Source organism: Callithrix jacchus, chromosome 6, assembly GCF_049354715.1.
Source record: "Callithrix jacchus isolate 240 chromosome 6, calJac240_pri, whole genome shotgun sequence".
In the NCBI taxonomy this organism is placed as follows: domain Eukaryota; kingdom Metazoa; phylum Chordata; class Mammalia; order Primates; family Cebidae; genus Callithrix; species Callithrix jacchus.
Genome location: NC_133507.1, coordinates 61,944,677 through 61,960,544, shown reverse-complemented (window position 1 = coordinate 61,960,544; position 15,868 = coordinate 61,944,677). Strand labels below are relative to the sequence as shown.

The window sequence follows — 15,868 nt, the reverse complement described above, 5'->3', positions numbered from 1 at the left end:
TAGTAATGCGTGTAGAGATATTTGTAATGTCTGCTTCTGCTTGAAGCTATGTCATGTAAATTAGAAACCATCCTAGATGACAGAAAAATCAATGACTAGGATATATATAATTTGTATATATAAAAATTTTTAAAAGGCCAATTGTCAGAAGATAAGACTTCTCTTATCCATATATATATGCCATAGCAATATTTGCTGAAACCTCCAAAACAATTTCACTTTGAAAGGAGCAATTCTCAGCTCAACTGAAAGTACAACAGAGGGGTTTAGGAAAAAGAAAAACAGAAGGTGATTTGAAAAGAAACATGTAGTTGATCATGAGCAGAATAAAAACTATTTAATTAAGTACCATATTTTTTTGGTGTTAAAGTGACAGTGGACCCTAGCCATATCAAGATTTTTTAATTTTAAATAATACATTTATAAATAATAAAGTTATACTGAAATCTCTAATTCTAATCCAAACCCACATAGATCTTCTCCGCCTTCCTTCATTAAATATGTTTATCTTCTTGATCTCGAGGTAAGAAGCTTTGCACTCAACAATATCAATGTATTTACTCATTTGCTCCATCCTGCAATATAGGACAACAAACCTCTTAAGTAAAAGTCGAGATTACTTTATGGTTCCATGTCAAGAATGTGGGTGTCTGGATAATGTAAAATACATTAGGATGAAAATGTTGCCAAACAGGCAGATTTCATCAGAAATAGATCTGGAGAGAACATACAGTTCTTTTTAGTTCCTGATTCATTTTCTTATCCAAAAACCAAAAAAATTTAAAAACAGGGGAATATATTCCCTCTTAGTGGTTTTGGATTGTTTGCTATCTTTCTGCTAATACCGACTTAATGAAGAAAGTTAAAATTGAAAAAATATAGTATGGTTATTTATTCCTATGTCTCTTTAGATGTAGTATTAAATATTCTGTGAGATCCTAATAAGAAAATTATTTCACAACCAAATACATATAGTGAATATTTAATAAACATCTTTATAGTCACAGCAAAGACTTGGGGTTCTGAACATATTAGCATGCTAGTAAGGTGGGGGAGAGAATAGAAAGGTTTACAAAGTCTCCTGATCCTAAAACCCTTTGCTCAGGTAGTTTTCTTCAAAACACAAAGCAATTATCACAGTGTATGTTTTCACATTTTCACAGTGATTTCTTTATCTTTAATATCTTTAAAATATATACCAGTTGCAGACTGGTCTATATATTTTTTTAAAGTCATGTCTTTAACCTGCCTCGATGAATGCTCCAGGAAGGCAAGGACTATGTGTATTTTTCCTCATTATTTTATTTCCAGTGCCCAGCATAGTGCAGGTCACATAGATGCCATTGGTTTAATTACAGTTTGGGGTCACCAGGGCTCAGGTCTCCATAATTCAAATTTATCTACTCTATTACTCTATAGTGTGTGTGTATGTGTGTGTGTGTGTGTGCATGCCATGTGCATCAGTTTTTTTATTTATAATGTTTGCTTTTAAAAATATATGGTCCTGCAAATTTTGACAAACATATACACTGTGTAGGCATCACAACAATTAAGATGTAGAATATTTCCATTACACTGAAAAGTTTTCTTACGCCCTTTTATAATCAGACCCACCCCCCCCCTTTGTTCCCTCTAGATAATCAACTGCTGACTGATTTCTGTCTCTATCAGTTTACCTTTTCTGGAATGACATATAAATTGAACCATACAGTATGTAACTTTTTGAGTGTGGCATCTTTCTTCTAGCATTATGCATTTGAGACTCATCCATGTTGCTGCATATATCTGGAGTTTATTTCTTTATATTGCTAGTAGTATGTCATATACGAATGTAGCACAATTTGTTTTTCCCTTTTCCACCTGATGATATTGGAAATGTGTCCAGATTTTTTGAAAAATGAGTAAAGCTGCCATAAATATTTGTGTACAGGTTTTATGTGACCTTGCATCTTTATTTCTTTTGATTGACTATCTGAGAGTGGAACAACTGGGTCTTATGAGAAGTTAATGCTAAAGTTTTAAAATACTGAATTACCAAATCATTTTCTGATGCAGTTGTACCCTTTTGTGTTCCCACCAGCCATATGTAAAAGTTCTAGTTGCTCTACATCCTTGCTATCATTTGCTATCATCAACCTTTTTAAACCATTATGAATATTCATATGAATATATAAAACATGTTAATAGGTATGTGGTGGTATCTCACTGTGACTTGAATTTGCATTCCTCTACTAATGTAATTTTGAGTAACATTTGATGTGCTTATTTTTTGTCTGCCTCAATTCTTTGATGAAGTGTCCATTTTACTTTGTTGCCCATTTTTAAAAAATGTGGATTATTGTTGTATTATTATTGAGATTTGAGAGTTCTTTATACATTCTGGCGAAAAGTCCTTTGTCATATATGTGTTTTGCAAATACTTTCTCCCAGTCTGTGGTTTGTCTCTTCATTTCCTTAACAGTGTACACTGTGTTTTTGACCCCAAATGACTTTTTTAGCCTGAGGTTCTATTGTGAATTAGAGAGAATAAACTAAAATCCTTTACATGAAAGTGGCCTTTGTGTATCAGTACACAAACTGATTTCACTTTAATTCAATTTAAGGTCTATGAGAGTAAATTTTTAGGAGACAGAGTTGAGATAGTTGCTTCTGCAGTCATTCTTCCTATTTGGAAACTTGGCTTGTTCAATAAGAACTCAGGTTGTATATCTAACTTCTACCCAAAACATAGACTATGTGGCCAATCTTTAAAGATACAAACTTTGAAGATGAACCTATTTAGCTTCCAGGGTTCATCTTGATTCATAGCCACCAGTAGGATTTCTCTAGAATGGTGAAAAATAAAAGATAAGCCAGCTAGTGGATTTAATAATTCTCATTTTTTAAATCCATTGAATGAGTATAAATACTTGTGAGAATTCACTCAAATTCTCTTGTATCTCTACTATCCTGAACTAGGTGAACATAACAAAAAAGTGGAGGATAGAGGCATGGGCCTGGAGATAAACTCTCTAAACTTTGTGGGACTTTAGTAGCAAGCTATCAGTCTTCCATCTTCATTATATTAACTGTAAGCAGCAAAGGTCTATATTTTACTAAAAATATATATATTCAATCGAGTGAGGTAGTGATCTGTCATATCATGAATTTTATAGGTTTCAGATTTATTAGTGTGGGAAATTTTATTTGTTCTGTGAAAATTACTTGCATAGGGCAAATGGTATAGAAGAAAATGTGCCAGAATCTAACAATCAAGGTCACTAGTATCTACCATTAGTATTTGGAGTCCACCATAAATTGGACATAAGGGAAGTAAAAATAACCTCTCTGAGTTATATCGTATATCCAACAGAGGATGAATTAGAGCAGAGATATGTAATGATTCTGTAGAGGGAAAAAATGTCTTCTCAGATGTGATTTTCCAGTAACAATATTGAATATGGGCATACCTAATCAACCAGAAGAGAAAATTAGTCATCTCGTAACGTCTAAGAGATAGGAAGATTTCAACAGAGGAGCTTTGGTGTAGAAGTCCCATTGGCAAGGTCAAAGCTTTTCTGAACAGGGATGAACTGGACATACTTGGCCTAAAGTTATTAATCTTTAGAATCATTTAAATAATTTTATCTTGTTTTGATTTTGAGGTCAGCCTATGGGCAGATAATTTATTCATCACACAGATGAGAGTTCCAGTGCATACAACTGTTTTATTTCTCATCATGAATTAGTAAATTTACACTCTACTTTCATACATGAATTAGGTCAACATGAGCTCACCCTAAAAAAGTTCCTCTATGGATTTATTCTCTTCTGTCATAATTTTTGCTTTAACTGTATAATACCCTCTGAGCCATTGTTTTATTAACACTTTTCTTTAAATTAACTCACCCCCTTTTTAAACTCAGCCTCAGATTAAAGATTAATATCTGAGGTCAGTGAACTAGTTATGTTATTTCCCTAAGATGCATTAGAAAAAATTACTACAGAAATAAAAATTGTTTGTGCATGGACCAAAAATTACCTTGCATGCCACACTTTGTAAACACTGCTTTGTACCTTGGCAGATTTACAAATATAGTGCCACTCTGTGAGAAGCCAGCTGACCTTTTGTGGTGACACCAGCTCATTAAGTGCTTTTTGCATTTGAAAATTATGTACTAAATAATTACATGACTAGCTGTATCACACAATTGGTCTCTCTGGGCATCTTTTTCTTGATACATAAAATTAAGTACTTTCCAACTCTAAATGTTATGGCACTAGACAAAACTATATGTGACATACCTAGAAATAACAGGGAAGAGAATACAGACAATATTTGACCTTAGAGAATTGAATTAACCTCTCTAACTTCCATGTCCTATCAGTAAAATAGGTATACTAGTATAATTAGCATCTCTGGCCTGTTGTAAGAAATAAATGAGATTAGATACACAAAATACACTTGCCACAATGCATGGAATGTAGGCATATTGGTTAGTTATGCAGAAGATGAGGGAGTAGAGGAACGAGTTAAACATCCTGAGGAAACAACCAGACAGGTTTGATCTTTTCATAAAGTCAGTGTCATCTTTAAAAAATATATGAAGAGCTGGGCATGGTGGCTCAGACCTGTAATCCCAGCACTTTGGGAGGCTGAGGCAGGCAGATCACAAGGTCAGGAGTTTGAGACCAGCCTGACCAACATGATGAAACACCGTCTCTACTAAAAATCCAAAAAAATTAGCCAGGCATGGTGGCACGCACCTGTAATCCCAGCTACTCAGGAGGCTGAGGTAGGAGAATCAATTGAAGCCAGGAGGCAGAGGTTGCAGTGAACCAAGATTGTGCCATTACACTCCAGCCTGGGTGACAGAGCGAGATTCATCTCAGAAAAATAAAAATAAAAATAAAAAGATGTATGAAGAAGCTCATTGTTCTAGATTATGAGAGATTTTAAAAACTTGACGTCCAAATACAAGATGTCATCATTAATTAAATGCAAGTTCTACAGAAATTGATTAATGACAATTGGGAAATAATTGGAGACATCATTTTGGCAGTCACTGGATACTATTAATAGATTATATTTGACAATTGTTAATTTGATTAGATACAGAAATGGCTATGCAGGATGATGTTCTTGGTTTTAAGCGTAGGTGCTGAAGGATTTTGGAGTGAAGTATGATATCTACAGTTTACATTGAAATTATTCAGCAAAATAAAAAAGCTAGATAGATGATTAATCAGCAAATAGGTCAAAAATGTTAATAATTTTAATCAAGATGGGTGTATGGGTGCTTATTGTACCAAATTTTATAATTTTCTGTATATTTGAAAATTACCATCATATAAACTTTGAAAGAATGATCCCAATGCACTGATAGGAAACAGATTCCAAGAAATACTGTAGAACAAATAAAGCATAATGCCAAGTAGTGCACAGAATAATCCCATTATGTACAACTCTCTTGCTCCTTACTCTTTCCTTCATCCCTGCCTTCTTTCCTTTCCTTCCTATGTTCAAAGAATAAAAAAGAAACTGTCAATCATGGTTTATATTTCAGGAAAGAAACTCGGATTGGGGGTAAAGGAAAAGGGATTTTACTTTACATTTAACTTTGCTCAATACTGTTTGAATTTTTTTTACCACATTCCTACCTTGTTTTAACTCTTTGTTAATGTTGAAATAAAAGTCACAGCCAACCATTTTAAAGTTAATTATTATTAGCTATTTAGCCAAAATTATTGTTGTTTCTCTGAACAAGACTCTTCCCTTGAATAGGACAGGTTCTCAAACGAATGATTTTGTGCAGAGTTACTGCTGAAGACACTGATTTGACCTAAAGAAAAAAGGTTGATCAGGATGCAGACACCTGGAGAAGAAAAAAGTTTGCTACACACACCTGCCATTGATATGAACAGAAGAAGTATTCAGATATCTGCTCCTTAGATTCTACACTTTGCCTTTTTTAGAAATCCAGATTCATGTTAGAGCTTTTTAAAATTTTTGTCTAGCAGGCTAACCCAATAAATAAATATTTTATGGGGTTTTCTGGTGGAAACTGGAAAACCTGTTAGACAAATTCCAAAAGAGCTCTAACAATAATCTGGATTTAAAATTTTTTTGACTAATCTGGATTTTTAATTAATTAAAGTACAGATTGTTTAAATAGTCATATCCACCTTCACAATGTAACTTAAAATTTTTTTCTTGGAATATATTTTTCTTAGTTGTCTGAACCGAATAGTAGTTTTTCCAAAATAACTACAAATATTAGCTTTCTTTCCTCTCTCTCTCTTGCATCTCCTTTTCTTTTTTTAAAAAACATAATTTCTTTTTATTGTTATTACATACAGGTTTGTTACATAGGTATACACATGCCATTTTGGTTTGCTGCACCCATCAACCATCATCTACATTAGGTATTTCTGCTCATGCTATCCCTCCCCTAGCTCCCCACCCCCGACAGAACCCCGTGTATAATATTCCCCTCCCTGTGTTCATGTGTTCTCATTGTTCAGCTCCCACTTATGAATGAGAACATGTGGTTTTTGATTTTCTGTTCTTGTGTTCATTTGCTGAGAATGATGGTTTCCAGCTTCATTCATGTCCCTGAAAAGGACATGAACTCATCCATTTTTTTATGGCTGCAAAGTATTCCATGGTGTATATGTGTCACGTTTTCTTTATCCAGTCTATAATTTATGGGCATTCGGGTTGGTTCCAAGTCTTTGCTGTTGTGAACAGTGCTGCAATAAACATACATGTGCATATGTCTTTATAGTAGAATGATGTATAATCCTTTGGGCATATACCAAGAAATGGGATAGCTGGGTCAAATGGTATTTCTGGTTCTAGATCCTTGAAGAATTGCTGCACTGTCTTCCACAATGGTAGAATTAATTTACACTCCCACCAACAGTGTAAAAGCGTTCCTATTTCTCCGCATCCTCTCCAGCATCTGTTGTTTCCTGACTTTTTAATAATCACCATTCTAACTGGCGTGATATGGTATCTCCTTGTGGTTTTGATTTGCATTTCTCTAATGACCGGTGATGAATAGCTTTTTTTCATATGTTTGTTGGCCACATAAATGTCTTCTTTGGAGAAGTGTCTGTTCATATACTTTGCCCACTGTTTTATGGGGTTGTTTGGTTTTTTTCTTGTAAATTTGAATAAGTTCCTTGTAGATTCTGGATATTAGCCTTTGTCAGATGGATAGATTGCAAAAATTTTTTCCCATTCTGAAGGTTGCCTCTTCACTCTGATGATTTTTTTTTTTAATTTTTTATTGGATTATAGGTTTTGGGGTACATGAGCAGAGCATGCAAGACAGTTGCGTAGGTACACACATGGCAGTGTGCTTTGCTTTTCTTCTCCCCTTCACCCACATTTGGCATTTCTCCCCAGGCTATCCCTCCCCACCTCCCCCTCCCACTGGCCCTCCCCTTTTCCCCCCAATAGACCCCAGTGCACTCTGATGATTATTTCTTTTGCTGTGCAGAAGCTCTCTAGTTTAGTTAGATCCCATTTGTCAATTTTGGGTTTGTTACCATTGCTTTTGGTGTTGTAGTCATGAAGTCTTTGCCCACACCTGTGTCCAGAAAGGTTACTGCCTAGGTTTTCTTCTAGGAGTTTTGTGGTTTTAGGTCTTATATTTAGGTCTTTAACCCATCTTGAGTTATTTTTGTATAAGGTGTTGGGAAGGGGTCCAGTTTCAGTTTTCTGCATATGGCTAGCCAGTTTTCCAAACACCATTTATTAAATAGGGAATCCTTTTCCCATTGCTTAAAAGTGACGGGGACAATGGAACCAAGTTGGAAAACACTTTTTAGGATATTACCCAGGAGAACTTCTTCAACCTAGCAAGACAGGCCAACATTCAAATTCAGGAAATACAGAGAACACCACAAAGATACTCCTTGAGAAGAGCAACCCCAAGACACATTATCATCAGATTCACCAAGGTTGAAATGAAGGAAAAAATTTAAGGGCACCTAGAGAGAAAGGTCGGGTTCCCACAAAGGGAAACCCATCAGATTAACAGCAGATCTCTTTGCAGAAACTCTGCAAGCCAGAAGAGAGTGGAAGCCAATATTTAACATTCTTAGAGAATTTTGTGCCCAGAATTTCATATCCAGCCATTAAGCTTCATAAGTGAAGGAGAAATAAAATTGTTTACAGATAAGCAAATACTGAGAGATTTTGTCACCACTAGGCCTGCCTTACAAGAGCTCCTGAAGAAAGCACTAACTATAAAAAAGAAAAACTGGTACCAGCCACTGCAAAAGCCTACCAAATTGTAAAGACAATACACACCATGAAGAAACTGCATCAAATAATGGGCAAAACAATCAGCTAGCATCATAATGACAGGATCAAAGTCACACATAACAACATTAACCTTAAATATAAATAGGCTAACTGCCCCAATAAAAAGACACAGACTGGCAACTTGAATAAAGAATCAAGACCCATGGACGTGCTATATTCAGGAGACCCATCTCACATTCAAAGACACAAATAGTCTCAAAGTAAAGGGCTGGAGGAATATTTACCAAGCAAATGGAGAGCAAAAATAAGCAGGGATTGCAATCCTAGTCTCTGGTAAAAGAGACTTTAAACCAACAAAGATCAAAAAAGACAAAGAAGGGCGTTACAGGGATCAATGCAACAAGAAGAGTTAACTATTCTAAATATATATGCACTCACTTCAGGAGCACCAAAATTCATAAAGCAAATTCTTAGAGACCTAAAAAGAGACTTAGACTGTCACAGAATAATAGTGGGAGACTTTAACACCCAACTGTTCATATTAGACAGATCAACAAGACAGAAAATTAACAAGGATATTTAGGACTTCAACTGAGCTCTGGACCAAGTGGACCTAATGGACATCTATAGAACTTTACCCCAAATCAACAGAATATACATTCTTCTCAGCACCACGTCACACTTATTCTGAAATAGATCACATAAAATTGGAAGTAAAACACTCCTCAGCAAATGCAAAAGAATGGAAATCATGACGAACAGTCTCTCAGGCCACAGTGCAATCAAATTAGAACTCAGGATTAAAAAGCTAACTCAAAACCACACAACTACATCAAAACTAAACAGTCTTCTCCTGAATGATGACTGGGTAAATAACAAAATTAAGGCAGAAATAAATAAGTTCTTTGAAACCAATGAGAACAAATACACAATGTACCAAAATCTCTGGGACACAGCTAAAGCAGTGTTTAGAGGAAAACTGATAGCATTAAATGTGCACAAGAGAAAATGGGAAAGAACTAAAATTGACACACTAACACCACAATTAAAAGAACTAGAGAAACAGGAGCTAACAAATTCAAAAGCTAGCAGTAGAGAAGAAATAACTAAGATGAGAGCAGAACTGAAGGAGCCAGAGACACAAAAAACCCTTCAAAAAAAAAATCAGTGAAGCCAGGAGCTGGTTTTTTGAAAAAGTCAACAAAATAGATAGACCGCTAGTCCAACTAATAAAGAAGAAAAGAGAAAAGAATCAAATAGACACAATAAAAAATTATAAAGGGGATATCAACAGTGATATCTACCATCAGAGGATACTATAAACACCTCTATGCAAATAAACTAGAAAATCTAGAAGAAATGGATAAATTCCTGGACACATACACCCTCCCAAGTCAAAAACCAGGAAGAAGTTGAATCCTTGAATAGATCAATAACAACTTTTGAAACTGAGGCAGTTATTAATAATCTACCAACCAAAAAGAGCCCCAGACCAGATGGATTCACAGCCAAATTCTACTAGAGGTACAAAGAGAAGCTGGTACTATTCCTTCTAAAACTATTCCAAACAGTAGAAAAAGAGGGAATCCTCCCTAACTCATTTCATGAGGCCAGCATCATCCTGATACCAAAACCTGTCAGAGACACAACAAAAAAAGAAAATCTCAGCCTAATATCCCTGATGAACATCAACGTGAAAATCCTCAATAAAATATTGGCAAGCTGAATCCAGCAGCACATCAAAAACTTATCCACCATAATCAAGTCAGTGTCATCCCTGGGATGCAAGGCTGGTTCAACATATGCAAATCAGTAAATGTAACCCATCACATAAACAGAATAAATGACAAAAACCACATGATTATCTCAATAGATGCAGAAAAGGTCTTGATAAAATTCAACACCCCTTCATGCTGAAAAGTCTCAAAAAACTAGGTATTGATGGAAGGTATCTCTAATAAGAGCTATTTATGACAAAACCACAGCCAATGTCATACTGAATGGGCAAAAGCTGGAAGGATTCCCTTTGAAAACCAGCACAAGACAAGGATACCCTCTCCTACCAATCCTGTTTAACATAGTATTGGAAGTTCTTGCCTGGGCAATAAGGCAAGAGAAAGGAATAAAGTGTATTAAATAGGAAGAAAGGAAGTCAAATTGTTTCTGTTTGCATATGACATGATTATATATTTATAAACCCCCATCATCTCAGCCCAAAATCTCCTTAAGCTGATAACCAACTTCAGCAAAGTCTCAGAATACAAAATTGTTGTGCAAAAATCACAAGCATTCCTATGCACCAATAGTAGACAGAGAGCCAAATAATGAATGAACTCCCATTCACAATTGCTACAAAGAGGTTAAAACACCTCGGAATACAGCTTACAAAGGATGTAAAGGACCTCTTCAAGGAGAACTACAAACCACTGCTCAAGGAAATAAGAGAGATCACAAACACATGGAAAAACATTATATGCTCATAGATAGGAAGAATCAATATGGTGAAAATAGCCATACTGCCTAAAGTACTTTATAGATTCAATGTTATCCTTATCAAGCTACCATTTACTCTCTTCATAGAATTAGAAAAAAAAACTACTTTAAATTTCATATGGAACCAAAAAGAGCCTGTGTAGCCTAAGCAAAAAGAACAAAGCTGAAGACATTACACTACCTGACTTCAAACTATACTGCAAGCCTACAGTAATCAAAACAACATGGTACTGATACCAAAACAGATATATAGACCAATGGAACAGAGCAGAGGCCTCAAAAATAATGCCACACAGCTACAACCATATAATCTTTCACAAACCTGACAAAAACTTACCTCTCCTTTTTTAAAGATATTTAAAAAGAAATTGGACTAAGAAGTAATGGGCAGATTAAAAGCAACTTTGTCAGCAGCTGAAGAGATTAAGATTCTCAAAGCAATATTAACTTTTCATCACCGGTTCTTCTCCTGCCTGGCAGGAGAGCATGGCAGGGCAGGAGCAGAGTACCTTCTGATAATGATGAAATAAAGAGGATTAGTCCACCCCCACCTAGAATTTGAAAGACCCTCTCTTCACCATGCTGAAGAGATGCTCTGTATCAAGGTAGGCACTCAGTATTATGCCCCTATGGCTGTTCCCAGTTAGTGCCCATGCTATTCCAGTTTGTTAGATATTTTGGCTCTCACCCATGTCTTCAGGAATATGTATGGGGAGCATACTCAGACACCAGCTCCTATTCAGAATCAAGATGGATTCCTGTTGCTTTCATTTCTACTTTGTGGTGCACATATATGATGCTTAAGTGAAAGCACAAGTAGATGCCTCTACCTGTTGTTGTGTTGATGTGTAATATTTGGACATGTTTATGGGGCACATGTGATATTTTGTTACATGCATAGAGCATATCATGATCAAGTCAGAGTATTTGCCGTATCCATCACCTCAAGTACTTCTCATTTCTATGTGTAGGGAAGGTTTTAAGTCCCCTTTTCTAGCTAATTTGAAATATACAATACATTGTTGTTAACTATAGCCACGCTTCCCTGCTATTGAACACTAGAATGCATTCCTTCTAACTGTATGCTTGTACTCATTAAGCAACTTCTCTTAATCCCCCTTTCCATCCACACACCCTTTCTAGTCTTTGGTTACTATCATTCCACTCTCTGTCTTCATAAGATCAACTTTTTAGCCTCCACATGTGACTGAGAACATGCAATATTTGTCTTCCTGGGCCTGGCTTATTTCAGCTAGCATAATCAAATCACCATCCATGTTGCTGCAAATGACATGATTTCACTCTTTTTTTTCTTTTGGATACCTCCACCTTTGACTCATTTCTGGTTTGCATGCCTCACCTCTCTGAAATCTCTGCCTACAGTTGCTGGGTCAATAATAGAAACAGATTACAGAATAAATCAGTAGTGGCAATAGTGAACAAAGCAGGAAGTCAGAATCAGCAAAGCTGCTTGTTTTGTCAACTTTTGGCAAGTATTTGTCACACATAGGATACCATATAATACTTCTTTGGATACAGAATAAAAGCAATAAGTGGCATATTTGAAAATTCTAGCCCTGTAGATATGCTATTGAAGTGGGCCCATGGATAGAGCAACCCAATGAATTTTAGTTAATTAATTTGAAAATTAAGCTCAGAGATTCATAATTTCATAAATATTCAATAAAATTTAAATAAAATGCGTTTTAGGCTATTGTATGATATCAAAACATTTTCACCATACAGTAGCACTGCTAAAACAAAATAGCATTAGCATGGCAGTCATATTTCGTAAATGAAAACGCAGTTTAATGATGTCACATTGTATGAATTTAAAGCAAAACTGATTTTTCAGTGATCTTGTTTAAAGCAAGCTGTCATGCCCTTTGGCTTCCCATAGTCAGCAATCTGCCGTGTTTCATGTGTCACTGTACCATGCAGTGAGATTTGTGTTTGAAATTTCTTAAGTCAGAGAGAGGGAACTAAAAGAGGGAACACGTACTCGAGTGGCTCAGAGGAATGATCTGGTTGTTAGAGCTCAGAATAGGAAATTTTAGCCAACATGCAAAATGTTAGTGATACAAAAACTGAGACTTTAACTTTTTTGAATAATAAATTTAATATTAACACTGGATTCATTAAGTTGTATGATTCTATTGTGTTTTTGTGCCTTCATTAAGAAAGAGGGTGTTAGACTCTATTCACAGGCAAATAAGAAAAAAGTTAAATAGAATCTTATTGATAGTCTTCAAGTCTTTCTTGACTATCAAGCTTTTAACATTAATAGAGTCCATTAATACAGTAAAAAGTACACCAATTTAGGATTCTAGTTGCAACTCTGCCATTGATTAGCCATGTTAACTTGGGCAAATTATTTTCTGGTCCTTAATTTCCTGCTTTAACAATATTGTTCTAAAATTCTGTGATTGATTTTTAATTCCGTGGGCCTGCCTAAGGTGAGAGCAAGGAGTATGCTTAGTTAATATTTGCACAAGTTTGAACTTCTAATTAAGATGCAAGTTGCACATATGTTTAAAAGTGATTCGAGGTAGGCCGGGCGCGGTGGCTCAAGCCTGTGATCCCAGCACTTTGGGAGGCCGAGGCGGGTGGATCACAAGGTCAAGAGATCGAGACCATCTCGGTCAACATGGTGAAACCCCGTCTCTACTGAAAATGCAAAAAATTAGCTGGGCATGGTGGCGTGTGCCTGTAATCCCAGCTACTCAGGAGGCTGACGCAGGAGAATTGCCTGAACCCAGGAGGCGGAGGTTGCAGTGAGCCAAGATCGTGCCATTGCACTCCAGCCTGGGTAACAAGAGCGAAACTCCGTCTCAAAAAAAAAAAAAGTGATTAGAGGTAAAAAGTAGCCACAGGAGCTCAAATAAGAAGTATGCCTGTTATCTCCCCTGCTGGAACATACTTTTTCTCCAGAAGAAATAAAAAAATAGAAAGTTACACATGATAAACCATCATGGGTCATTAAGATACAGAAAGTTACATGGTGTAAGCTATGATGGATCATAGTTTGTAAAATCCAGCCTAAGAACTGTCATGTTGCAAATTTGACTATTTCCACAGTACTCTAATAGGCATCTGCCTCCTGGTTTACCTATGAGTTCAGAATTATTCTACATTTTAGTATGAGTTGTATTCTTAATCTGAATGTTGGAGCTTATAGAAATCATTTATTTTTTTAAATATCCAGTAACAAACCTGTAAAGATACTTCAGTCAAAGCAGAAACACATTAAGGAAAGAAAACCCATTGTTTTCCATAACTTCTTCTCAACTTTCATTATGCTATGTACCTTAATTTAATCCAGAAACTGTATATTAAGTGATTACTAGAGACTTAGACAGACAGAGATACAAAGATGGGCAATATTATGGCAAATCATCTTCCCTATAGCATATACTCATGCAAACAAAGTAACCATGAAGCACCAATACACTAAAAAAAAAAAAACTTTCCTTTGGTCCATCTATGTGTACATGACGTATCGTTCCACAGATCCAAACAACAAAGCAGTCTGCTGCCATTGTTGATCAAAAGAAATAATTAAGTTGACATCCAAATCACTGAAGTATTAACTGGCCCCTGAATCTGGTTAGCACCTTAATTCCATAATTCCTTGATGTCAAATCCCAAAGACCCAACCAGAAGAAATGATGTTAGTTGTGAAAGTGGATGACAGAAAATCTCTTTTCAGGTTATCTGAGAGGCATTGTAATTTGAGATGCTAAGAAAAGTTTTTTAAGATTACATGATGGATTTGAATATTATTCATCAGCACTGCTACAGGCAGTAGTTCTGTATAATATGATGTTCCAAATAACATCTCTGTAGATAATATTCTTTTGATCTAAGCAGTATGTTGTGAGATGTGCCAAGCAATTATAAAATATTTACTGACTATAGAAGATACTTTTTCTCCCTTAGAAAAAATTTGATCTTGCCTCTTCCCACTTCTATGAATGCTGCCTAAGAAAGTGTGAACAATGTAACACATCATTCACCTTAACAGTAGTCCTCAGAGCCAGCCCCATGCGATGGAATTTTCCTTAGAGCACACAGTGTTTTGACAGATCTGTTGTAAGTATTAATGATAACAGGTTACCTGTGTTTTTTCTTTTCTACTGTCATGAAAGGCCTTGGAATATATATATTTTTGGCATGGTTTTTATTTTTAAACTATCAAAATTTTAATAAACTCTGAACAAAAAGTCTGTAATTCACTTGTTTTACTGTAAGTTTGATTTTTCCCCCCTCAGAATCAACTCGCCGCATTATGAGTTGATACTGTGCAGACCAGAAGGCATAAACTAGTGGACTCTGACCAGGACAGTCACACATCCGTGTTTGTTTTACACTGAACAGTTTTATCCAAAACCTTGAATTAGAGACAAGACTTTTAAAAAGGAGGCAGAAAAATTCTTGACTTCTGGCTTTTCTTTATTATGCCCCAGTCTTCTTATTCCAAAACTGAAAACTGACTCACGGTGCTCATTTCCATTGCAGCCTGGTCTCTGTAGGCTTTTGAGCTGTGGATTTTCAATCTAGACAGACAGAGCTATCATCCCATAAATGAACTTTTGGGATAAATTATTGGCTTAACATTTCATAAAGTTTTATATATTGAGCTCAACAGTGGTCTGAATATCCTTGGGACAATACTTGACCTTTCTATCTATTCAAACCCTACCTATAGGACATTATACTTGACCTTTCTATCTATTTAAACCCTACCCTACCCTATCTATAAAAGCATTTCAAAATAAATCTCTTTTGTTAACCTCTTCCTAATCCTAAACTAATAAACAGTAATTGAGAAATTTGCATAAGGCCTAAAATATAGAGATTAAGAAATACAGGCTGGAAGTGGTGACTCATACCTGTAATCCTAGCACTTTGAGAGGCCGAGATGGGTGGATCACAAGGTCAGGAGTTCAAGACCAGCCTGGCCAACATGGTGAAAATCTGTCTCTACTGAAAATACAAAAATTAGCTGGGTGTGGTGGTGCATGCCTGTAATCCTAGTTACTTGGAAGGCTGAGGCAGGAGAATTGCTTGAACCCAAGAGGTAGAGTTTGCGGTGAGCTGAGATTGTTCCATTGCACT

At 35.9% G+C, this 15,868-nt stretch overlaps 1 protein-coding gene and 1 non-coding gene across 2 annotated transcripts in view; one reads left to right on the top strand and one right to left on the bottom strand.

Moving 5' to 3' along the window:
* B3GALT1 (beta-1,3-galactosyltransferase 1) overlaps nucleotides 1–15,868 on the top strand; it is a 371,136-nt gene that overhangs the window by 148,857 nt on the left and 206,411 nt on the right. The gene's annotated exons all lie outside the window — the stretch shown is intronic.
* On the bottom strand, nucleotides 6,026–6,087 carry LOC118154979 (U7 small nuclear RNA). The gene has a single exon (XR_004745221.1). It is a non-coding gene; the product is annotated as a U7 small nuclear RNA (small nuclear RNA).